Here is a 26,664-nt window from a genome sequence, read left to right on the forward strand (position 1 = left end):
TCCCTTCATCTATTTTAATTGATAGCAATATTTCTGCCAGATTCCTTATAATTTCTATATTCATAATATTTTCTATGACTACACTATTTTACAATGACGAGTGTTTCTTTGAAAGTCTACATGTAAGACAGTGGTTCTCAATCTGTGGGTTCCCAGGTGTTTTGGCCTACAACTCCGAGAAATCCCAGCCAGTTTACCAGCTGATAGGACCACTTTTGACCAGAGACCACTTTGAATAGGGACCAACAGTTTTTGGTCAACTTTAGATTTGGTTTGGTTATTTGGGGCGCTGATTCAGAAAATTGCACTGGATAGACCACGTATGCTCTAGTTTCTGATACAGAACATATGCCATCCAGTAGCCGCCATCTGCTCGCCCAAAGAAAACCATATTTAATCATCTAAAATTGATGCGGTCTACACAATGCAATTTTCTGAATCAGCACCCCAAATAACCCCAGGAATAGGCCTAAAAATAAAGACACCAAGACGCTCCCACTTCCAGGCACCACATGGAATGGCTCTGCTTAGGGAGAGGGAAGAGGAGGAGAAGCAGCAGTCAGGAGGCTTGTTGTCCTGCCTTTTGTGAGTAGTCAGCCTCTCCCCTCCTGACATCCCCAGTGCCTTAGCAGTATAAGAGGGTTTCACGAGACCAGTGGCTCTCGTTGTAACAGTGTAGTAACGGTGAGGCTGTGGACCATATTTCAGTTCTTGGAGACCACTAGTGGTCCACAGACCACAGATTGGGAACTACTGGTGTAGAGTCAAGAGTGCTAGAATTGAGATTTGTAAGACCCACGTTCCAAACTTCACTGAGCCATCAAATTAAAAGAAAACCTTTGGGTAGTTATACTTTCTCTTCCTGCCAGGCCTACCTCCCAGGGCTGCTGAGATGCTAAAATGTGGAGAAGAAAAGCCACGAACCTTAAGTTTACTGAAGGGAAGACTGGACAAATATGTAACAAATAAATAATAAATAAATATACTAATGTAACTATCCTGAGTTCACTGGAACAGAAGCCCAGCATGAATAAACATGTAAATGAATGTTGACACACTATGCCCCCTAAGGAATTATCACTACAGAATAATCTGAAAAATCCTAAAAATGTAACTTAGAATAAACTTACTAAGAAATAAGTCTCGCTGTACATAGTAAGGCTATCCTCCCTCCCCCCACAAAACATTACCAACTCAGAAACAGCTCAAGAAATCCATCCAGGTACCTGTCCTGCCTGTCTTCCCCCTGAAGATATTTTAAAACCGACATGCACTAATATAATTTAAATATATTCTAGGCGTGGAATACTACTGAGAGTGTAATCATGACAAAACCTGTAGAGCACTAGAAAATTAGGAATGCCATATTAGTAGTAACGAGTAAAACTCTTTTTAACATCACACTAAATGAAACATTTATGAGCCTAAAACCATTTCTCCACTAAAAATATATGAAAAATGCTGTTATTTCTATCCTCCAGTCATGATGCTGATGGCCACAATAAGTGTTAAGAGTAGGCTAACCCTTTTCAATGGCAAGAGATCACACACCCAGTTCTTCATTGCAGATCTATTTAAATATTTTTGCTATGAATATAATTCTATTTTCCTTATTTCCATAAAATATTTTAATACTGTCCTAAATTGCTGAGAGCATATGCATTCATAAACCTGTACTTTGGCATTGCAAGGACAGGTATGTTTGCTTTAGCTAAAAAACACACACGCACACAATTGGTTCAACTTGATTGGTGTGCTGGTTTATTAATAGAAAAAGTACAAATGGAGTTTCTATATTTATAAAACTTGTCGAACAACTATATTTCCATTTTGAACAGCAATTTCTAGACATTCTAAAGACTTAAAGAAGCAGGAGCTATTTCCATAGTTACAAGATTCAGGACTATTCATTGGAGAGGATTGCTTTACTATCTGTATAGTACAATGACACCTACAAAACACACATCTCTGGAGAAATTTGAACAGATAAGTCAGCAAGGACTCAGCAGGAATGTCAACCCAGCTTTAAAATCAGGATAAACTTCGTAAACACCTGCTGCAGCCAAATCCTATGCATACAGACTTGGAAGTTAAGTCACACTTTGTTGGATGGAAATCAGCATGCACAGACTTGCTGGCTTTTTTCTAGAAGCAACATAAATCAACAAAAAGGTTGTATAGGTTGAATATTCCTTATATAAAATGCTTGGGACCAGAAGCGTTTTGGATTGTTTTTGATATTAGAACACCTGTGTTTGTATATATGCATATAATGAGATATCTTGGAGTTGGTACCCTAGTCTAAACCCAAAATTAATGTATGTTTCATATAGTAACAGTACAAGGAGCCCCCGGGGGTGCAATGGGTTAAACCCTTGTGCCGGCAGGACTACTGACTGAAAGATCAGCAGTTCGAATCCGGGAAGTGGGGTGAGCTCCCATCTGTCAGCTCCAGCTTCTCGTATGGGGACATGAAAGATGCTTCCCACAGGATGGTAAAACATCCATGCACCCCCCTGGGCAACGTTCTTGCAGAAGGCCAATTCTCTCACACCAGAAGTGACTTGCAGTTTCTCAAGTCGCTCCTGACATGAAAAAAATACTGTACACAGTATTTCAAATATTTTTGGTTTGTGTGTGTACATACCATGAGAAAGCAAAGATGCTGCTCGTATATCAGCCAATCATGTGGATAATTTAGGATTTTAGAGTATTTCGGATTCTGGATGACGGTTACTTAACCTGTAATTGATTTGTGTCCAATGTTTAGGTGAAATCTAAAATTAAGAATGCCCTTCCAAGACACATAATCACGTAATCACAACACTAAACCTTTGCATTCCCAGAGCTGAGCTTTTCCACCTGTTTGATACAGGCATAGAACTCTCTACTGAGACGCTCCTGAGCTGCTTTTAAAATTACCCAATTCTTCCCTTTTCTTATCACCCACCAGCTCTACCCTTTTCCGGGAAGACATTCAAATAATGATAGGATCCCAAAGGAGATGATACCAAATGAGGAGCGGTGTGAAAAACCAGCCAAATCTGTGATCCTTGTTATTAATGATGTTCAATTGCCATCATTCAAAAGCAAGGGAAAATTAGTTGAACCACTTTTCTCCCAACCAAAAAAAATCAACTCTGTGCCAAATATATCCTGCTTATGAAAGATAGCTTGTGTAGCGATGACTCTGGAGACCAAGGATGCAACAACAGTGTAGAAACAATGCAGCTTGACATCAATTTACCTGCCTTGACTCAATTCTGTAGAACCATGAGAGTTGTAACTTGACACAATCATGAGCCTTATCTGTCAAAGAGGGCTGGTGCTAAATGAAACTACAAATCCCATGATTGCATAGCATTGAGCCATGGCAGTCAAAGTGGTGTCATTCTATAGCGCATTCATTCTATAGTGTTGATGCACCCCTGAGTTCGAATCTCTACAAAGTCATGGAAATGCACTGAGTGAGTCACACTCTCTCAGCTTCAGAAGAATGCAAACCTCTTATTCTGGACAAAGCTAGCCAAGATAGAAAGTTCTGTGATAGGCTGGAAACAACTAGAAGGACACACCACCACCACCACCACCACAACAACAGGCTGCATGAATGAATTTCTGGTCTTTCTTTCTCACACACACTGAGATGAATATACTGTAGAGCAGGCCTGGGCAAACTTTGGTCCTCCAGGTGTTTTGGACTTCAACTCCCACAATTCCTAACAGCCGGCAGGCAGGCTGTTAGGAATTGTGGGAGTTGAAGTCCAAAACACCTGGAGGACCAAAGTTTGCCCATGCCTGCTGCAGAATTAATACAATTTGACACCATTTGAGGCCCCATCTGCACTGCCATAGAGAGAGACCTAATGGAGACCTAATACAGGTGTTTGACTTTCACACATTTGATTACACTTGTCATTTCCTAATTGGTTCTATCATAAAAACATGGGGAAAGTTTATTAAACTGCAAAAATCTGTTCTTGCAAGACACCTGCAACACAATTTGCTAATAGTTTTTCAATTAACATCTCATCAAGTCTCAACTAGTTTGTGGCACCCACAGAAATGAAGTTTCTGGAGTATACCAACTGCTTTCAAAGTAAGTACTGGACAATTAAACAGGAAAGAACACTTTCAAACCAGGAACAGAAAAAAAATGAAATTTTGTTATTCACAGATTTGATTTTTCCCTCTAGGAATCTCAAGGTTTTTCCAATGTGATTCTAGGATCAACTTCCTCCGGTCATGATGGAGAACCTAGATATTTCCAGAAATAACACCTATCTAGGAATCTCTAGGTCCTCCAGTGTGATTCCATGTTCAGCTTCCAACACACTGACCATAGACCTAGAAATTCATAGCAAGGAATTCTCTCAGATTGAAAAAAAAACACAGCAATTTCTTTATCCATGATTTTTCACTTCCATGAGAGTCCTGTGCCCCTAACCCCAGCAAACATGGAGCGATGTATAGGAGTTTTTGTGTTAATGCTAGAAAAATGAGAGCCAAATCAGGAGAGTTTGAGTGTTTAGTAAAGGTAAAGGTTTTCCTCTGACATTAAGTCCAGTCCTGTCCAACTCTGGGAGTTGGTGCTCATGACCATTTCTAAGCCTAAGAGCTGGTGTTGTACATAGACGCCTCCAAGGTCATGTGGCTGGTCATGCCGTTATCTTCCTGCCAGAGCAGTGCCTATTGATCTCACATTTTTGAACTGCTAGAAGCTGGGGCTAACAGCAGGAGCTCATCCTGCTCCTCGGATTCGAACCACCGACCTTTCGGTCAGCAAGCTCAGCAGCTTAGCGGTTTAACCCTCTGTGCCACCGGAGTGTTTCGTTGGTTTGTTTTTTTTTGCTTTGAACTGGATTATATGGTAGTGTAGAGGGTTAGGTGGCGAAGTGTGTTAAAGCACTGAGCTGCTGAACTTGCAGACCGAAAGGTCCCAGGTTCAAATCCCGGGAGCGGAGTGAGCGCCCGCTGTTAGCTCCAGCTTCTGCCAACCTAGCAGTTCGAAAACATGCCAATATGAGTAGATCAATAGGTATTGCTCCGGCGGGAAGGTAACGGCGCTCCATGCAGTCATGCCAACCACATGACCTTGGAGGTGTCTACGAACAACGCCGGCTCTTCGGCTTAGAAATGGAAATGAGCACCAACCCCCAGAGTCAGACATGACTGGACTTAACGTCAGGGGAAAACCTTTACCTAGACTCATATCATCCAGTTCAAATCAGATCATCTGGGTCCAGAAAGTGTCAGTGGAGATACAGCTTGCATTGCCGTGGCTCAATGTGAATGATGCGAGTTGTAGTTTGACACAGCATTGTCAAACTGAACCTGGATTTGTTTTGCTTTGAACTGGATTATATGGTAGGGTGGACTCATATCATCCAGTTCAAATCAGATCATCTGGGTCCAGAAAGTGTCAGTGGAGATACAGCTTGCATTGCCGTGGCTCAATGTGAATGATGCGAGTTGTAGTTTGACACAGCATTGTCAAACTGAACCTGGATTTGTTTTGCTTTGAACTGGATTATATGGTAGGGTGGACTCATATCAACCAGTTCAAATCAGATCATCTGGGTCCAGAAAGTGTCAGTGGAGATACAGCTTGCATTGCCATGGCTCAATGTGAATGATATGAGTTGTAGTTTGACACAGCATTGTCAAACTGAACCCAGATTTGTTTTGCTTTGAACTGGATTGTATGGTAGAGTAGACTCATCATCCAGTTCAAATCTGACCTTCCGAGTTCAGAAACTGTCAGTAGAGATCCAAGGCAAGATGTGAATGATGCGAGTTGTAGTTTGTCACAGTCTTCTTCCGCCTTCCCTGCCCAAGAGATGCTAGTGCATCACCCAACTAAGTCTCCCAGGAGCCACAGCAATTAAAGCGACGTCAAAGCACAATATAGACAAGGGAACCCAATTCGGGGCGAGGAAGGATGGGGAAAAGGGAAGCGAGGGGCCACTCCACCCTGCAGCGTGGTCCCCGGGAGGGGAAGGTGGCCGCACTCACCTTTGGAGAGAGAGGATGCCAGAGCAGCCGCTTCTTCCCTTTTTACCTCTCGGCTCGAGGGCTGCGTCTGAGCAGGGAAATGCCCAGGATTGCCATCCTCAAGGGCTGCCGGAGTCGGGAAAGTAAAAGTTGCCTCGACAGACGCCGGGGGAAGGAAGAGAAGAGCGAAGAGGAGGAGGAGGAAGAGCTCGTCATGGGGAGCAGAGGGGGAGAAGGAAGGGGGAAGCCTCTGCCTCCCTCGCCGTCCCTGCCTGTCGCCTCTGCTGCTCCTGCAGCCCCGGCGGAGGGTTTCTCTCGGAGCGCGGCGCTCGCAGTCCGACGCGGCCACTCGAGGAGGATTGACTAAAAATAGCCGGCAAAAGGGAGGCGGGCGGGAGGCGGGCGCCGACGACGCCTTTGCCTTTGCCTTCGCCGCCCAAGGAGAGGGGGGGGGCTCCAAAACGGGGCGGGGGGTTGGCAGGAGCGAAAAGGAAAGTTAAAGCCTTTCGTCTCCCTGAAAAGGGGGGTCAGGACTGTGCCTTCGTGCGGATACAACCCGTCCCTCCTTTCTTTCGCTACTAATTGAGCCACCCTTTTGGAAGGATAAACGAAAGAATGATCCATTGTTGGGTACTGGATTTTTGAGGATGGGGCCATTAGAAAATGCATAAGGGTGCGGGTCAACTACAACTCCCATCATCCTCTGTCGTGGCGCCCAAACCGCACCAATAGCTCAAGTTGGGTCTGTGTGCCAAGTCTGGTCCAGATCCATCGTTGGTTAGGTTCAGAGTGCTCTCTGCATGTGAGTGAACTGTAAATCCCAATATCCAAGGGAAATTACCCCCAATTCCGTGGTTAGGTCCAGAGTGCTCTCTGGATGTAGGTAAACTATAAATCCCATTATCCAAGGGAAATTCCCCCCAGACTGCTCTCTGGATGTAGGTGAACTGTAAATCCCAATATCCAAGGGAAATTCCCCTTGGTTAGGTCCAGAATGCTCTCTGGATGTGGGTAAACTATAAATCCCAATATCCAAGGGCAATTCCCCCCCATTTCCTTGGTTAGGTCCAGAGTGCTCTCTGGATGTGGGTGAACTGTAAATCCCAATATCCAAGGGCAATTCCCACCAAATCCGTTGGTTAGGTCCAGAGTGCTCTTTGGATGTGGGTGAACTATAAATCCCAAAATCCAAGCGAATTTCCCCCAATTCCTTGGTTAGGTCCAGAGTGCTCTCTGGATGTGGGTGAACTATAAATGCCCACAAGCAAGGGCAATTCCCCCCAAAACTACGCCAGTAGTTAACTCAGCCGACGATGGATCTGGACCCAACTTGGCCCACAGACCCAACATGATCAATTTTCACAGTGCTCTCTGCATAGATGAGCATAGATCCTCATAGATCCCCCCCAAAACACACACACACCAGTAGTTAAAGTTGATCATGTTGGGTCTGTGTACCATGTCTGATCCAGATCTATCATTGGTTGGGTTCCAAGTGCTCTCTGAATATGGGTGAACTATAAATCTCAGTATCCAAGGGCAATTCCCTCCAAACCACACCAGTAAAGTTGGCCAAGTTGGGTCTGTGTGCCAAGTTTGGTCCAGATCCATCGTTTGTTGGGTTCACAGTGCTGTCTGGATGTGGATGAATTATAACTCCAAGCAACCAAGGTAGATTCCTTCTAAACCCTGCCAGTACATAAAGTTGACCATGTTGAGTATGTGTCCCAAATCTGGTCCAGATCCATTGTTGGCGGGAATCACAAGACTCTGGATGTGAGGTGAACTATACCTCCCAGCATCCAACGTCAATCCCCCCTTCCACAACCCCTTTAGTATTTTATGTTGCTCATAGGGGTCTGTGTGCCAAGTTTAATCCAGATCCATTGTTGACAAGAGTCACAAGGCTCTTTGGATGTGGGAGCTGTCTTAGAAATTGACCACAAACATAGATCCACACCCACAGACATATTTTTACTTTTATTAGATAGATAGATAGATAGATAGATAGATAGATAGATAGCTATATACATTTTGAGTAAATAGAAAGGGAGGGAATGACTAGGTAGTGTGCTTTTTTTGAGGTAAGTCCTGAGGTGCGCATTTCAGTGTTGATTTTCCTACAGTGGGAGCCAGTGTGTAGTGGTTTGAGTGATGTATCAGAGTTAAATCCCTGCTCAGCCATAGAAACTACTGGGTTTGCTTGGGCATGCCTCTGTTTCTCAACACCAGAGGAACCAAAAGCAAATCCCTCTCTGAAAAAAAATTCTGACAAGAAAAAAATCATGATAGTATCATCTTAATTTGGGTCACCATTAAATCAGAAATGACTTAAAGGCAAATATAACAGCAACAACAAACATGGTAACCTGGCACACTAATATATTACTGTATTGCTGGCTGTGCACATTTTAAGTAAATGGAAACAAGGAGAAGGGGGAGATGAGTAGGCTGCACACTTTTTCTGAGGTAAATCCTAAGGTACGTATTTCTTTGCTTCCTTCTCCTTTCCTTGATGATTTTCCTATTCCTACAGTAGGAGCCAGCATGGTGTTGTCAGTGCTTTGAGTGTTGGACCAAGAATCGGAAAACCAGGGTTCAAATAGATGCTCAGCCACCAAAACTATTGGGTGAGTCACACTATTTCAACTTCAGAGGAAGGTAAGGGCAAAACCCGCTCTGAACAAATTTTGACAAGGATGAAATGAGGCTTTAAATCTCTACTTGGCCATAGAATACAATGTACCAGGTTTGCTTGGGCAATCCACTCTTTCTGTCTCAGAGGGAGGCAAGGGCAAAAACCCATCTCTGAACAAAATTCTGACAAGAAAAAAATCGTGATAATATCACCTTTAGTTCAGGTCACCATAAATCACAAATAATTTGAAGGCACACAACAGCAACAACAAACATGGTAACCTGGCACACTGTAATATATTCCTGAATTGGTGTCTGTGTACTGATGTAGGAAACAACACATATGGAAACAAGGGGAAGGGTGAGATGAGTAAGTGGTGCACTTTTTGTGAGGAAAATCCTGAGGTGTATGTTTTCGTGGCTTCTCCTTTGCTTTTCCCTATATTGGGTTGGGTTGGCCTAAGACAGTGGGCTCAACCTGGGGTCCCCAGATGTTTTTGGCCTACAACTCCCAGAAATCCCAGCCAGTTTACCAGCTGTTAGGATTTCTGGGAGTTGAAGGCCAAAAACATCTGGGGACTCCAGGTTAAGAGCCACTGGCCTAGGACATAAAAACCGAGTTTAATCCCTGCTCAGCTATAGAAACTACTGGGACAGCTTGGACAAGTTGCATTTTTTCAGCCAAAGGAGAAAGCAGTGACAACTCTTTCACGGAAAACCTTGTCTGTCTCAGCCTCAGAGGAAATCAAGTGCCCCACCCTGAACAAATTCTGCTATGGACAAAACTGATTTTTAGAAGTCAAGAATAACTGGAAGGTACACAACAATAGCAACAAATATGGTGCCCTGGTACACCAAAAATCTTGTACTGCACCACAGCTCAGGAGGCATTACTGTTGATTGTAAATTGATGAATTCCTGAATGGCCAATGGAGGTACAACCTATCTCCCCAAAGGTTTCGGCACCTTCAATAACTCTTTTACAATTTGGATTAAAACTCAGCAGATTCAACATCCCACTGAATCTCTCTGCATGCAACAGGCCAATTTATTTTTAATGTATCTTTTGGGGAGGGGCTGGCTGCAGAAACAGCCTCTACGATGCATTTGATTTATCTCTCTCCTAACCAAAGATATCCTTCCAGTTACAGAAAGCTTTTGATACAGTACAGTATGTCACTGGCAGAAGGAAGTGAAGTGACTTCAGTTGCTAAACTGAAGTGAATATCTCCTCCCTCTTTTGGCTCATGTCACCAATCTGGAGAGTCCACAAAACACCTTTCCCAAGGTCAAGGGCACAAGGAACTGTAGGAAGAAAATGGCAATCATCAAAAATTGTACCTCCTATTTCTGCTAATATGAGAACTACATAATCCATTCACAAACACATACACCTAAGGACTTAGACATAGTCTCTAAAAACAATTAGATTTTTTTTTTACTCTTATAAAGAGATGGCATATGTCCCCACATATTCAAAGATGTTTGCTACACAAAGGCAGGTTCTGAAGAGGAATAAAAGCATCGGAGATGGGGAAAGGCCAAAAGAGCATTAGATAAACTTCTTTTATTTTTCATGATTACTTCAATAGCTTGCTATTCCTCCAAGAAATATATTCCAGTAGGCATAATTCTATGAAACGTGCTCCTCCATAAACATGCCTAGAATCTTTATTGCATGATTTCACTGTAATGTATCTGTATTCAAAATAATATAACTTTCATCATAGCTAGCAAATTAAAATGCCCAAAAATCACTAAAACTCTTATATGGCAAATTGTAAGAAAGATTTAGACTAAACATTATGAAGCGCTTACTGACAGCAAATGCTGTTTGAAAACAGAACATGCTATCTCAGAAACTTGAGGGTGCTGCGTTGTTAGCAGTTTTTAAACCGTGATTAAGTAGCCACATCTCAGGGGCTTCAGCTTCAGTAGATTAGATGGCTTCTGGAGTGCTTTACAACTCTATGAATCTATGCTTCTTTCTTTTTATTTGAGCAGGTTGCCGAGAGTTCTTCTTTGTGTGTTATCAGTGTAAAAATTCTGGTTTATGCTTTATATTTTTTTTAAAAGAAACCACCGATAACATCAAAATGTTGTCTTCAGAAATTGTGGAAAATGCCATTTCACTTGCCAAGGTATACAGGTATTCCCCATGTTATGAACAAGATAGATTCTGTAGGATTGTTTTTAAATAACAATAGCAATATAGTTTTTACATGCACTTCTGCCAATCCAGTGTGGTGTAGTGGTTAGAATGTTGGACACTGGAGACTAGAGTTTAAATCTGTATTCAGCCATGGAAACCTACTGATTTACCTTGGGTAAATCACACCCTCTGAACCTCAGAAGGAGGTAGAAGTAAACCCTCCTCGGAGAAAAATTTGCAAAAAGAAATCCATAACAAGTTTACTTTAGGATTGCCATAAGCCAGGAACAACTAGAAAGTACACAATAGCAACTGCAAAGTCAAGTACTCCCATCCATTTTAGTTTTGTAGCCTAAATGTAGACTTTTGTATTTGTCTCTGTCAAATTTCTGTTACTTTGACCTCCATTATCTAGTTCATCGGCATCTTTTGGAATTCTTTTCCTTTCTTCTGTGTTAGGTATCCTTACCAGTTTTATATCATCCTCAGATTTTCCCTCTAATGGCCATCATCTAAGTTATTGTTGAAATTTTGGAAAGTTAACAGGCCCAGGATCAAACCTTCTGGTATTCTTCTCAAGATTTCTGTCTAGTCTGAAGTACAGCCACAACTCAGGCTTACTCTATTTGTTCTCCCTCAGATGTATAGGTCTACAGGAGAGTCTCACTTATCCGACATAACAGGACAGCAGAACGCCGGATAAATGAAAATGTCAGAAAATACGGAGGGATTAAGAAAAGCCTATTAAACGTCAAATTACGTTATGATTTTACAAATTAAGCATCTAAACATCATGTTTTACAACAAATCGACAGAAAAAGTAGTTCAATACATGGTAATGCTATGCAGTAATTATTTACAAATTTAGTACCATTTTTTTTATTGTTCCCATGTGACAATGCCAAGAGATTTCTGATGCCCAATGGCAGCAGATGAGGTGCTATTACAACTTATAACTTAACATGCAGTTAGCCACTGTTAAATCTACCTTCACATTTGTCCATGTTTACTAAAATCAGCTTTCAGATTTAGAAGTAAAGTATGCCTGATTACCAGCTATTTAGATAAACAACATGGAATTCAACTTCCTTCATGCCCCATTTCCTACTTGTTGGAGACAAAAGGCTGGAATAAATAAATCCTATTGGTCTTATTTACCACCAAAGCCATTGTTTTCATTGAAAAAAGAGAAAATTCTCTTCCTGTGCAAGCAAGTGTAAAATTAATGGTAACTAATGAATAAATTTCAGTCACAAGGTTGGTTTCATCCTTAGGAATGCTTGGAGCAGGCCTACTAAAACTAATGTCCAACCTTTGATATACTCTGGACATTTGAAGCTGCTTTTAAATTAAGCCTATGAAATCCATCTATATAGTTTAGCGAATAGCAGCAAAGACCTCCAAGATCATCAATAAATTATTTGTTGTTATATGCTGTCTAGTCACTTTTCAAAATAAGATACGTCTGAGAGTTAATCTACCTATATCATGCTCTTTCTCTTCTCCTCCTGCCTGTATCTTTACTATTATCTTTTCCAGTGAGTCCTATAATCCAATCTATTAAATTAGCCTCAATTTAGCTGTTTTTGCTTCCAGTGATAATACAATCCAAATGAAGTTGATCATTACTACCTATTAAACTAAAATGGCAAGGGTACAAAGAAGGTGCCATATCATTGCAGTTTATCATTTTCTTCAACTAACAAGAGTAAAGGGCCAAGACTAATGAGCAACATATCTGCACTTCTTCTCATGTTAGAAAACCAACTTCTGTTATTAATGAAAAGAATGTTATAAATATTCATTTGTTTTATTAACTCTAACATTTGTCTGGTAGAAATAATCCTTCTAAAACAGATCAACGCCAGTGCTGACATTTCAATAGGGATATGTAAATATTAGGATGTTGAGCAGTAGTTTAAAACAATTAATTGGCATGACCTTTTGTGAGGGACCTATTGAAATGGAAAAGCTTTGTAAAAGGTTATGTAGAATGAACATGACATGTAGGATGACCTTACCTCCTGAAAACTTCCAAACAGTTTTTTTTTAAAAAAATTTAGCCTTAGATAGATGGAAGTAATCCTTCTGGAAATCATGAAAATAAACAGCAAAATATTATCATTTTTCTTTGGCCATGTAGAAATCCTTAGTTGGTCTCAGATTCAGTCATTTGAGTAGAGCCACAAAAATTAACAGATGCAGAGGTTCAGTACTTGCATAAAAAGGAAAAACAGAGCCACTTGCTGCCCCCATGCAGTTTGACTTGAGAAAGCCCAGTTCCAGGTTCAAAGGAACTCTCTGCATATACATTTCCCTGATTCAGGCAGTTCAACCTTACCTCTTCAGGAATATTTGCAATCTATATCAGAGAAGAATTCTTCACAGCCAGTGTTATCTATGAACTTTTGGTAGGAAACAGGAGGGGGGGAAATGAAGGGTGTTCTGGTAAGATTAAAAAGGTAAAAACCTGCATTTATTTTGGCAGGGAATCTGGAACAGAAGAGTAGATAGACAAAAGAAAGATACTTATGTTTGGAAGAAGACTAGGGTTGGAGTGAGAGAATGAGTTTGAGTTAAGTAATTTGTAAGGGTCTGGTTTAACTCAAGAAGAGTGTGTGTGGTGTTATTAAAATTATCTATAAATAATCAATAATTATTTAAGTTCTGTAAATAAAGTATTTGTTTTGGTTTTATACACTTTAGGCCTCCAGAATGGCTATCATTTTGAAAGCTTGGTTTCAGACAAGGTGTTTGTGGTGGTAGCACTGAAGGTGGAAGGATGATGTCCAGTTAGAGATAAAAATAATACAAATTGGCATCTTCACATTTGGTGCCCTATCACAGCTCAGTTTTCATATAGAGAGACTGAAAATTAAAGTTACCCATTATTTTCCATAAAGACTCAGCACACTCATCAGGTTTTCAAAATAATGTAAGGCCCAAGTTTGATTAAGAGGCTCAGATCAAATGAGAACTGAATGATTCATGCATTCAAACTTTCAATTGTGAAATGGCAGTTTGCTAGGTACACATGAATACATTTTTTCAGTTTGTAAAATTGCTTTCAAAGCTTCTGTTGTTCGTTGTCAGTGCTCTCTTTACTGCATTAAATTTTAATGGATAAAAATTGATCAGCTGAGAAAATCTCCTGTTAACTTGTTAACTGAGAGACAGAGAGAGTTAGTTACACATATGCTGTGCTCTGACTTCAAACAGAGGTGCTGCATTCAGTTGGCAATGTCTTTAACAGCAGTCCATTCAACAACACCAATTAGAAGATTTCAGTATTGAATATATTAATACTTATTTTAGAGTAAGTAGAGTAAGGCCGGGCTGTGGCACAGCTGGTTAGTAGCCAGCTGCAATAAATCACTACTGACTGAGAGGTCATGAGTTTGAAGCCAGCCCAGGTCGGAGTGAGCACCTGACTATTAAATAGCCTAGCTTGTTGTTGACCTAAGCAACCTGAAAGACAGTTGCATCTGTCGAGTAGGAAATGTAGATACCACTTTATGCGGGGAAGCTAATTTAACTAATTTACCACACTGTAAAAAAAAGTCCAGCAGCTTGCGGAAGAATAAGGAAGTACTCCATCAAGGACTTGGCGTCACAGTGGATTATGAAGCAGGACCTCCCCCTATAGCCGTAATCGAGGATACCCTCATAAAGCTGGAAGATGGAAAATGTCAGATTGCCTCTGTGTCTGTGGCATTGAATGGTATTGAATGCTTGCCATGTATTGTGATCCGCCCTGAGTCCCCTTCAGGGTGAGAAGGGTGGAATATAAATACTGTAAATAAAATAAAAAAAATAAGAAGGGTGGAATATAAATACTGTAAATATAAATAAATAAATAAATAAATAAATAAATAAATAAGTATAGATAGGGTTCAGACTCAGAGCTTGAGAATGGTTTTTTGGACAACTACTCTCAGAATTCTCAGGCAGCACAGCAGCTTGCTATATGGAGAGTTGTAGTCCAAAAGGATAACATCTGGTCAGACTGCATGTTTGACGGTTTCAGAAGTACAGCTCTAAGGACCTCATCACACTTTGCTCCTCCCTGTAACGTTTCAGAAGGCCGCAGGGCGATTCAAGTCACACTACAAGCCAGGTGTCCACTCTTCTCCTTTCTGTGTGATGGGAAGGGAGGGGTGGAAGAATTGCTACAGGGTGCATTGCTCAAAAGCCCATCTTGGTGAAGTCGTCACACTCAGTTTGAATTTTCTTTATGATATCCCATGGCTTTTTCTTATGCCCTACTATTTCTCTGCCTACAGCCTTTATCCCATAGGTGGGCAACTGTGAAAGGCTTGTGTGCCTTCAAATTGTGTCATAACATAGATTTTTTTTAAACATTTTTTTCCAGAGGACATTTTTCTTTGCCCTTCTTTGAGGTTGAGAAGGGTGACTTGCCCAGGATCCCCCAGTTTCTATGGCTGAGCAGGGATTCAAACCCTATTTTCCAGATACATAGCCTAGCACTTAAACCATTATACCATGTTGCCTCCATGAAAGACTAGCAAGCTATATTAGCCCTCCAAAATACATTGGTGGTGTATTTGTTCCATATAGCTTTATTTCCCATTCCATGTACAGAAGCTAATTGTGTTTGATGTTTCAGGAGAGTTGATGTCAGCTGAATACTACAAGCAACTTCTTGACTATAAAACAGTTATACAATGGGTCTCTTTCTCTTTAAAATAGGCTGGACACAGCTATCTCCTGGAATGCTTTAGCATCTGAACATATTGGAATCAGCTGGCCATGAGGCCCTTTGTCACTCCATGCAATATGTCACTCTCATATTCCGTGTGAAGAAGTTGACTGGACCGGGGATGCCTCAAAATTAATGGTAGGACAGTCATTTCCTCTACCATAGTTAAAGGTAAAGGTTTTCCCCTGACGTTGCATCTAGTCGTGTTCGATTCTGGGGGTTTGGTGCTCATCTCCATTTCTAAGCCAAAGAGCTGGCATTGTCCACAGACGCCTCCAAGGTGATGTGGCCAGCATGACTTCATGGAGTGCTGTTACCTTCCCACCGGAGCAGTACCTATTGATCTACTCACATTTGCATGTTTTCGAACTGCTAGGTTGCCAGAAGCTGGGGCTAACAGCAGAAGCTCAACCTGCCCCCTGGATTTGAACTGACAACTTTTCGGTCAGCAAGTTCAGCAGCTCAGCGGTTTAACCCACTGTGCCACTAGGGGCTCCTCCTCTTCCATACCTTAGTCTTTTTATCATTTCATTTTTCCCAGAGACTAAAAAGAGAAGATACTTTTATAATTTTGCAACTAACCAAAAATAAATGTTTTCTTAGAAATTTTTCATTTCATTGGCTATTCTAGATCCCGGAAGTCCCTTTCAATAAGAAATTTTCTCTTCTCCCTCCTGAGCCTCCTCCTCTTCTTTCTTCTTTCTTTCTTCTTGTCTCTTCTTCAATAAAAGGGATATTGCTGGACACATAGGATGTACCCTCACTGAGTTGAATGCCTACAGTTTCTACAAGAATTTCATGAACTGTTTTCTGTCCCAAAGTTAATGTTTGCTTTTTAAAAAAATCTGGATTTTTTGGGGGGGAAATTCATTGTAATTGCTTATTTTATAGGTAGCAAATTTCCTTCATTACTGATATTAGCCATGGAGTAAATGTTACAGCTACACTCTGAAGGTTAAGAAAATATCATGATGTTATTTCATACAACTACATATTGCATCATTTGGCCACAGTGCAACCTCATAACCAGCAGACCTGGGAGGGGAAGAATACATTTTTGTGTGGGAGAGAGGGGAAACATATATTCTGGTGGTTTTTGAACCTTGAAAGCATATCTAACTTTAAACTCTTTCCATTCCATGCAACTGCTATAGTATAAGAAAACATACAACTACCGTTAAATAAATGATTTATGCTGTTGCCCCGTAAATTACTAATTTCCCCAAAGTCAGTCCGATTTGTGTTCTGGAGTAAACGGCACATGAAACACAATTGGCTTCTTACATTTTTCCAAATACAGTGCTAGGAAGAAAGGTAGTTATTTTCTTCATATAAGTCAGGATGCCTATGCTAAAAGCAGGTTTTGTTTCTGGTGTTGCTAGGATGATATTTTTCCATTATTTAAGTCTGTGAAGCAGAACAGTTTTTATATTAACACACACCTCACAGCACACAAGATTTCAGCTATATTTTCCCACTGATGGTAAACGTACCATCATTTCAGCCATTGTCATAGACAGAACGCCACCAAATAGGATACAACACAGTTTATTGAGGTTACAGAACTGAAAATTGCCCGTAAGAAACAAAAGACTAGGCAAACACTTGACTTCAGTGTGAAAAGTAACAAAAATAGCTTCGTTTGAGTTTAAACAGTTCAAAAGAGTAAACCGGATTAAACAGAAGTTTAATCTGGGTTAAAACAAAAGTGCTTACTTCAGCCTGGCAATTAAACAAACAAATACTGGTAAACAAAGGGTCAAAACGAACACAAAACCTAGCAGCAGATTCCTCTCTGCTACTCAAGAGCTACAGATGAGTAACTCAGGCTGTTTACTCCTCCGTGCAACGAGCGAAATCCAGGTCCAGGCACATCAATCAGGGTAACGGCGGTCAGCAGGGTCCCAATCCGGTCCGAGGTCGAAAGCCAAGTGCAGACGTCTAAGGTTCCACAAGTTCCACCGATAGCCACAGAAGGGATAGTCCAGAGTCGTAGTCAGTCAGTCAGTCCAACGTCAATCCAGAGTAGGCAGTAATGTCCGTCAAAAAGACGACGGAGGTCCAAGCTATCAAGATTAAGCACAAGTTGCACAGAAAAACCCCACACAGTTCCTCCCGCCGTCTATGCCCAGTGTCCTTGGTAACTTACGTATCCAGCAACGAATCACACCCGTCTTCAGGAAGTTCCCCAACAAGAGCCCAAGCGTTCGTCCAGATTACCTTGCCCAACGCAATTAGCCATTGATCCTAAACCCCATTTTATGCCAGTTCATAACTCATCGCTGTCAGCTGCTATCCTAATTCCAGGTGCCTCCTCATCATCATCCTCATCAGAGCTAAAACACCTTTGACTACGCCCCACAGCATCCCCAGCTGTGGATCCCGCTCCATCCCTCCAGCCCGTCCATGGGTCCGATCCTGCAACCCGCCAGTCGCCTCCCATGCTATCATTGCCGGTGACTCCCAAATCCTCCCTCCCACGAGTCCATTCCATATCATCCTCCTCTGAGCTAACCATCTCTTCCGCCATTCCCTCGGTAAAACCCTCAAAGGAGTCTTCGTCTGTTGGTTCTGCAAATAAGTCTCGGAGCCGTTTCCTTTCGCGCTCCTCAAAAGAGTCTGACTCTCGAGGAGTCTTACGACCTTGTCTCCTAGTATCAGAGCCAGAAGGCTCAACCATAACAGCCATCTCTGCAGAAAGGTGCTGGGGGGGGGGGGTGTCAGTTTAAAGGTTTACCCAGAAACTGCCTGCTATTCAAGTCTAGTACTACGCATACACCAGAAAGGGCCCTAACTGGGTAAAAGTTTTCCCCTGACATTAAGTATAGTCGCGTCCGACTCTGCAGGTTGGTGCTCATCTCCATTTCTAAACTGAAGAGCCAGCATTGTCCATAGACACCGTCAAGGTCATGTGGCCAGCATGACTGCATGGAGCGTCATTACCTTCCCACCAGAGTGGTACCTATTGATCTACTCACATTTGCATGTTTTTGAACTGCTAGTTGGCAGAAGCTGAGGCTAATAGCAGGAGCTCACCCTGCTCCCTGGATTCAATCTGCTGACCTTTCAGTCAGCAAGTTCAGCAGCTCAGTGGTTTATCCTACTGCGCCATCGGGGGCTTCTGCTATCCATTTTTTCAAATAATGGCGTACTTGCACTCAGTTATTTCAGCAGTAATGGGAAGATAGGAGTCTTGCCCTTCCTAGTAGGGTCAGGCAAAAAACAAAGTTTGCCTGTACTTCTTCATCAATATATTTTGCCATTCCAACCACGCTAAAATTGCTTTTTATTGCAGTTTTTATTTGTGAGATTCTCCTTTGAATAGCTCCTGTGAACAAAATTCAAAGATGGTTAGGTGTCCTACATTACATAGGAAAGTCCACTGTTTCACGAACTATCCAGTTTAAATTTAGTTTAAAGGTTATTTTAAAAACCAATAGGAAAGCAGATCAGAATTGGAGGTTGCTCAGCAACAGTTAGTCACTGAACAGCATATAGAGCAATTCCGTGGCCCATCTGGTCACAGACTTCTGCCCTCTGATGAGATGAGTTGCATGTTTATTTAAATTGTAGATGCTATGCATATAAATTAGAATATGCACATTTTATGCAGTGTCCTCTCTTGTCCATTTTTGGCGACCGAGATATGACTCATTTTATCTGTTGGCCAGTCTGCGTATTTGGAGTCAGTCATCACATATTAAAATAATTTCTCATTTGCTTTGCTTTCTCTTGTTCCTTGTACATTTGGCTAGCATCCTTTTTATCATTCATTAATCTTCCTCACTGCATTTCTTTTGTCGCCATACTCTTGTCTACTATTAGTTATACCCCATATCCATGTTCATATTTTTGTAACAGTAGTAATCAAGCAATGTTATATTTGATTTTGCAGAAGGAATTGCCTGGTCAATACCTCTGTGTAAAACTATATCATGTTTCTGGTGCTTAGAAATTAATTTTGGGTAATGAAGAGACAGAAACAGAATGGGGTCTATGTTTTCCGTTTTTTGGTGTTTTCCAAGAATTTTTTCAAAGAAGAACTTCTAAGAAAGCAGGATGTGTTCCACTTTTCTACTATAAAGCAATCAATTCAAAACATCTCAAAACATTTCTTTGTGAATTAGTCAATCAGAAACATATCTATAAGCAAGGGCAATCAAAAGTTCTGACTTCTCAACACAGAATACAAACAAATTGACAAAGTGAGCTGGAACTTCAAAAATATTTCTGAATATTTCATGATCTTGCAACCTCCATGGGAGTGCATCCCTTTGACTTGTTATATAACTTGCTCAGTGCCAGGAAATTGGAAAGTAACAAAAATAAAAGTGCACTGAGACACACCGTTCAAATTCATGCATTTGATTTTGTAGAATAGGAAGTACTGTGCACTGGAAAAAAGAAAATAATCCTAATATTGACTATGCCCGTGAAACACAGGCCCCTTCACACAGCTGAATAAAATCCCACATTTTCTGCTTTGAACTGGAATACATGGCCGTGTGGACTCAGATAACTCAGTTCAAAGCAGATATTGTGCGTTTTTCTGCCTTGATATTCTGAGTTACAATATATGGCTGTGTGGAAGGGCCCACAGTGTGAGATTGCTTAAAAGGATTTCTTGTGCCTTCAAATTCCTACAGATATGACTCCTAAGACTACAGGCTGGAATTAATGATACCTTAGAATCATAGAACTGCAGAGTAACTTGAAGTTTGTTTAGTGTAAACCCTCTGCAAGAGGCAGCACTGTAGAACAAAAACATCCCCGTCAGATGCCTTTCCAGTATTGCTTCTCCACTTTCTAAATCAGTGGTCCCCAACATTTTTATTTGACCAGGGCCCACTTGACCAGGGACCATTTGACAGAGGACCACTTTGACCAGGGACCACTCTCCAACATTAATCTCAAAAAGGTTACGAATCAGTTTTTGGTCAACTTTAGATTCAGTTTGGTTATTTGGTGTGCTGATTCAGAAAATTGCATTGGATAGACCACATCAGTTCTAGTTTCTGATATAGAACATACAGTATGCCATCCAGTAGTCACCATCAGCTCACCCACAGAAAACCATATTTAATAATCTAGATCTGATATGGTGTATCCAATGCTATGGTCAGCTCTGCGGAAAGGAGTGGAAATAAAATTAATAAAATAAAATAAATAAGGAGGAATAAAGTTTGTGGACCGGGTTGTTGTATATCTTTCGGGCTGTGTGGCTATGTTCCAGAAGTATTCTCTCCTGACGTTTCGCCCACATCTATGGCAGGCATCCTCAGAGGCTGTGAGGCATGGATAAACTAGGCAAACTAGGAAAAAGAAAAGGAAGGAAAACTGCCATTTCTAGACGTTCTGGTCATCCGCAAACCCAATCAACAATTGGGCCACACAGTTCACAGAAAACCTACACACACAGATAGATACCTTCATAAAAACTCCAACCATCACCCAAGTCAAAAAAGAAGCACAATCAAAGCCCTGACAGACCATGCACAAAGAATCTGTGAACCTCACCTCTTCCAAGGTGAACTAAACCACCTAAACTGGGCTCTACAGGCCAATGGATACTCCACCACAGACATCAGAAGAGCTGCAAGGCCAAGAACAAGCCATGAGAGTCAAGACAAAGATCCACCCAGAGGAAAAGTGTTATTACCATACATCAAGGGAACCACTGACCGCATAGGCAAACTGATGAAGAAGCACAACCTACAAACTATCTACAGACCCACAAAGAAAATCCAACAAATGATATGGTCAGCGAAAGACAAGAGGGATCTTCTCTCCTCTGCAGGAGTCTACCGGATACCATGCAGCTGTGGACAAGTATACATAGGGACCACCAAACACAGCGCCCAAACAAGAGTCAAAGAATATGAAAGGCACTGCAGACTAATTCAACCAGAGAAATCAGCCATAGCAGAGCACTTGATGAACCAGCCTGGACACAGTATATTATTTGAGAACACAGAAATGCTTGACCACTCCAATAACTATCATGTTAGACTACACAGAGAAGCCATTGAAATCCAAAAGCATGTGGACAACTTCAACAGAAAGGAGGAAACCATGAAAATGAACAAAATCTGGCTACCAGTATTTAAAAAAACTCTAAAATCAAAACAGTAGATGGGAACCAACACTGAGGACAGAGGAGCCCCAAGGACAGCTAATGACTGAACAAAGGATGCCCCCCAGGCAAGAGACAAAACCTTTCCAATGCTAATTAGGGTGATTAACTGAAACATTAATGCTGGCTTCCCAGTGACAAAGGACTCTTGCCACACCCTGGACTCTCCACAGATATATATTTTTTCCTTTCCTTGCTTAGTTTATCCATGCCTCACAGCCTCTGAGGATGCCTGCCATAGATGTGGGCGAAACGTCAGGAGAGAATACTTCTGGAACATGGCCACACAGCCTGAAAGATATACAACAACCCTGTGATCCCGGCCATGAAAGCCTTCGACAACACTTTGTGGACCGGATTTTTGTTCTCACTGCCTACTGCTGGGCTACGGCCCACAGGTTGAGAACCACTGCTCTAAATCAAGGGTGAGCAATTGCGGTCTATACTACAGGAGCATAGTGACCCTATAGGAGACTTTGGGAACAGCACCTTGCAGAATAGTTGCTACTGCTATTGTTGCTGTTGTTGTTGTCGTCATCCTTCAACAGCCTCTACAGGACATGGAGCTATCTATGTAAAGGGGCCCCAGAGGGCATTTTGAGGCAAAAAAAAATATTTTGAAGCCTGGGAGATCCATGGGCTACAAACATGGTGGTAATGCTTGCCATACCTCTATTGATTCCTTTGGATATCATTTTAGAGTAATTTTTAGTTCTGGGGTTCTAGGGGCCATAAAAAAACAACCCTGGGGGCCATATGCAGCCTATGAGCCACACTTGGCCTACTCATTCCTTCTCTAGATAAACAGTTCCCAGAGCTTTGAAATAATTCACCAAACATAAATTTGATAGTACAACACAATTAACATTCTCAACAATTAACTTAAAATTTATTTTTAAATGGTTAAATTCCAAATGTTAATTTTGAATGAGGAGTAACATTCTCAAAGTGTTATAATTTGTACCCTTGGGGGCGGTAGTTTGAAAATGATTTTTATTTAAGCATTTTAAATGTACAGTTTCAGTAGATGATTAACTGAACAAATCAATTTTTCAGTACTTAACATAATGAATTAAACCTTTCAGACTTCCCTGAATTTTTCCATCACTTTAATATTGACACATTTGGGCTCATGCTAACACTTATATGCTTCATGGTCAAACTGCTCTTGATGTCAAGCTCTGTCTCCTTAAATGTATCCTTACGATATCATTAAAACTACCACCGTGGGGCAGAAATGATGACTAAAACACTCACAGGTGATTTCCCCAGTTCTTTCCTCTGAAATAAAGTCTACAGAACCTGGTATTTGTTGGCAGTCTTCCACCTAAGTACAACTACAGCTGATCATACTTAGCTTCGAAGATCAAGCAGGACCACAGCACATTTTTTATCAGGAAATGACAGAGAAAAATCCCGGCATATTCTCCATTGCTACTCACACAATTGTTATTTTTTATAAAAACATGCACAGTATAAGCATTAAAGTGGTCAATGTCTGTGATTTCCCCTTGATTAATATTATCTTATATCCTGACTTTTCGGATCAATTTTGAAACTTCTAGATTATCAAATTTACCAAAGACAGAATACTCCCCCGGCACCATTTTCCTAGCTTTGTGTGCAAAATGTCCTCTATACAGGTCAGTAACTTTATGTATAGTCTATATTTAGCTGTGTTTTTAGCTCCACCAACATCTGGATAGTTATATCCCAGGCTGGAAACTTGAGATGTCCTTGATACGTCCTTGAAGAATGCTTTATTCATCTTTTCCCCTTCTATGTGGAAAAGCTAAATGAATTTTTCCATCTTTATTCTTTTCTTTTTTCCTTTTGTTGATTTTGGGCGTATTGCAATGTAAAGTAATGAGGCCTGGCTGAAGACATTGCTGTATGATCTTTTGCTGTATGATCTTTCAAAATGTATTTCTTATTAAGTTATTGTTAAACATCAGCATATAAATAAATAATAGTGTTCTGCATTGACTACAGTAGAGTCTCGCTTATCCAACGTAAACGGGCCGGCAGAACGTTGGATAAGTGAATATGTTGGATAATAAGGAGAGATTAAGGAAAAGCCTATTAAACATCAAATTAGGTTATGATTTTACAAATTAAGCACCAAAACATCATGTTATACAACAAATTTGACAGAAAAAGTAGTTCAATATGCAGTAATGCTATGTAGTAATTACTATATTTACAAATTTAGCAACAGAATATCACGATATATTGAAAACATTGACTACAAAAATGCATTGGATAATCCAGAACGTTGGATAAGTGAGACTCTACTGTACTTAGTTAAACACACCTAGCTATTTTTCAGCTACAGTAGAGTCTCTGTCCGAAGGCGCATTCACAACAGTCTCACTTATCCAAGCCTCGCTTATCCAAGCTTCTGGATAATCCAAGCCATTTTTGTAGTCAATGTTTTCAATATATTGTGATATTTTGTTGCTAAATTTGTAAATACAGTAATTACAACATAACATTACTACGTATTGAACTACTTTTTCTGTCAAATTTGTTGTATAACGTGATGTTTTGGTGCTTAATTTGTAAAATCATAACCTACTTTGATATTTAATAGGCTTTTCCTTAATCCCTCCTTATTATCTAAGATATTCGCTTATCCAAGCTTCTGCCGGCCTGTTTAGCTTGGATAAGTGAGACTCTACTGTACTTATAGCAGCTGTGAGGAAATTATCAGGATCGGGACATTTACTTTTTTAGCTATTCTGCAGTCCTGATTAAAATCTCACTTTCCGACCTTTTCTTCTCTGTTGTTGATACAATTTGTTTCCCACAGCAAACAGAGCCTTGTATTTGTCTTCAAGTCATCTGTTAATTTTTGATGACCTTGTGATGCATAGGGCTTTCTTTAGGCAATGATTGTTCGGAGGTGGTTTGCCATTGATTTCTTCTGAAAGATAGCCTAGTATACTTAACTAAGTAACTTCTTCTTGCCTGACCTCATCCTCCTAATCTGACAGAAAATCAATTCATGTGTGCTCCAAAATCACCAGCAGAATGGACCTCCTGTCCCACATTTAGCTGATGTCTGATAAAGTTGATTGTGGGAGCAAGATCACATTTGTGGAAACAGGGTTACAATTGTAACTAAGAAGTGAAAATGAATATGGAATAGATACAGATGAGTAAATCTATGTAACTGATCCTACTTTACTAGGTTGCAAGGGGAGAAGGGGGTCAACTTTGCCATTTTGGGGGGTGGGATGGGGAATCAAGCCAAGAGATATTGCTTTGGGGCAACTGGACTGAGTGGATGATACAGCCATTATCTTTTATCAGCAAAGTGTTGCAGCAGCTGAAAACAACAGCAAAAAGTAAACCTACAATATCAGAATTTTTAAGTTATAAAAAAGCAGTAACAGAAATCATGGCTTCCATTTATTTCCTATTCTGATACCTTCAGACTCCAGCTAAAGGGGTCCCTCTGATTATAATAATACAAAATGCATACATACTATCAACTACTGCTGTTTTGTATTGATTGAATTGTATATTATCAGGCATTTGTAATGTATTATTTTAGAAATGATTAATTTATTATTTTAGACATTTGTAATATGTGATTTCAGGGTTTTTTTTAGGTAGATTATTAACTGCCTAGAGCTCCTAGGAGGATGGGAGGGGTAAACACTGAAATTACAGTAACCCCCATCACAACAATGCTATTCAGATATAAGCTACAAATCTAATATTTCATTTGTAAGCAGTAGGAAAAATGGAAGGCTTCATGATATGTAGACAGAATCAAGGAATCCATGGTTCTCAGTTTGCAAAACTTAGCCAGGGTACTTTGAGGTATCTTATTCATAGAGTGACCATAAATTGAAGTCAGTTTGAAGGCAGTTACAACAGTTTACTTTGCTATATATCCAGCAAGAAGGGACAGATATGCAAGCTGTGTTCAGAAAAGGAAGAGGCAAGAGAAATCATATTGCATACAAATGTCCACTAATAGAGCACACCCAAGAATTTCAAAGGTAAATCATATTATGTTTCATAGATCAAGTGATTCTTTTGATTGTGAATCATTAAAAGGTATAGGTAGCTCTAAAATAAATGAAATACTATAGCATTTGATTGTTCTGATACAAAAGCCCTATACAAAAACCCCTACCATTGGTCGAGAACAGTGATTCTTAACCTGTGGGTCCCCAGATGTTTTGGCCTTCAAGTCCCAGAAATCCTAACAGTTGGTAAATTGGCTGGGATTTCTGGAAGTTGTAAGCCAAAACACCCATAGGTTGAGAACCACTGGTCTAGAATAAGGAGAAACAGAATGGTTTCCATTAAAAGGTTTGATAATGCTGCATTTTATCACCCTGTCTGTGGAATTATATGAAGACCACATCATATGGAAAGTGGGATTTGACTCAGAGGAAGGAGGTGTGAAAACTCAAGGAATAAACATCAATAATTTAAGACATACACATAACACTACATTACTAGCAGAAAATAGCAAATGTTGAACAACTATTGATGAAAGTTGAGGAAGAAAGTGCAAATGCAGTTACACTTGAATATTAAGAATACAAAAATAATGGACTCATAAGATTTACACAACTTTAAATTGAGTCCACTCTGATGGCCAAAAGCAAGGAGGAGCTGAGGAACCTTATCACCAAGGTGAAAGAAGAAAGTGCAAAAGCTGGGTTGCAGTTAAACGTCAAGAAAACCAAGATCATGACAACTACACCTATTGATAACTAGCAAATAGAGGAAGAAAACGTGGAGGCAGTGACAGACTTTATATTTCTAGGTGCGAAGATCACTGCAGATGCAGACTGCAGCCAGGAAATCAGAAGACGTTTACTTCTTGGGAGGAGAGCAATGGCCAACCTTGACAAAATAGTGAAGAGCAGAGACATCACAGTGGCAACGAAGGTCCGCATAGTCAAAGCAATTGTATTCCCCATAGTAACCTATGGATGTGAGAGCTGGACCATAAGGAAGGCTGAGTGAAGGAAGATAGACGCTTTTGAACTCTGGTGCTGG

The 26,664-nt window shown here is 40.6% G+C and overlaps 1 protein-coding gene across 3 annotated transcripts in view; it reads right to left on the reverse strand.

Annotated features, from left to right (window-relative positions):
* Positions 1 to 6,347, reverse strand: part of hdac9 (histone deacetylase 9) — a 511,618-nt gene extending 505,271 nt beyond the window's left edge. Inside the window, exon 1 of one of the 3 annotated variants that reach the window (XM_062957772.1) lies at positions 6,016 to 6,347. The gene's annotated coding sequence lies outside the window, so the exon portion shown is untranslated. The remainder of the gene's footprint in view (positions 1 to 6,015) is intronic. The other 2 variants (XM_062957771.1, XM_008112624.3) reach the window with 2 other exon arrangements.
* Positions 6,348 to 26,664: the final 20,317 nt, after the last annotated feature.

Source organism: Anolis carolinensis, chromosome 6, assembly GCF_035594765.1.
Source record: "Anolis carolinensis isolate JA03-04 chromosome 6, rAnoCar3.1.pri, whole genome shotgun sequence".
NCBI classification, from domain to species: Eukaryota; Metazoa; Chordata; class Lepidosauria; order Squamata; family Dactyloidae; genus Anolis; species Anolis carolinensis.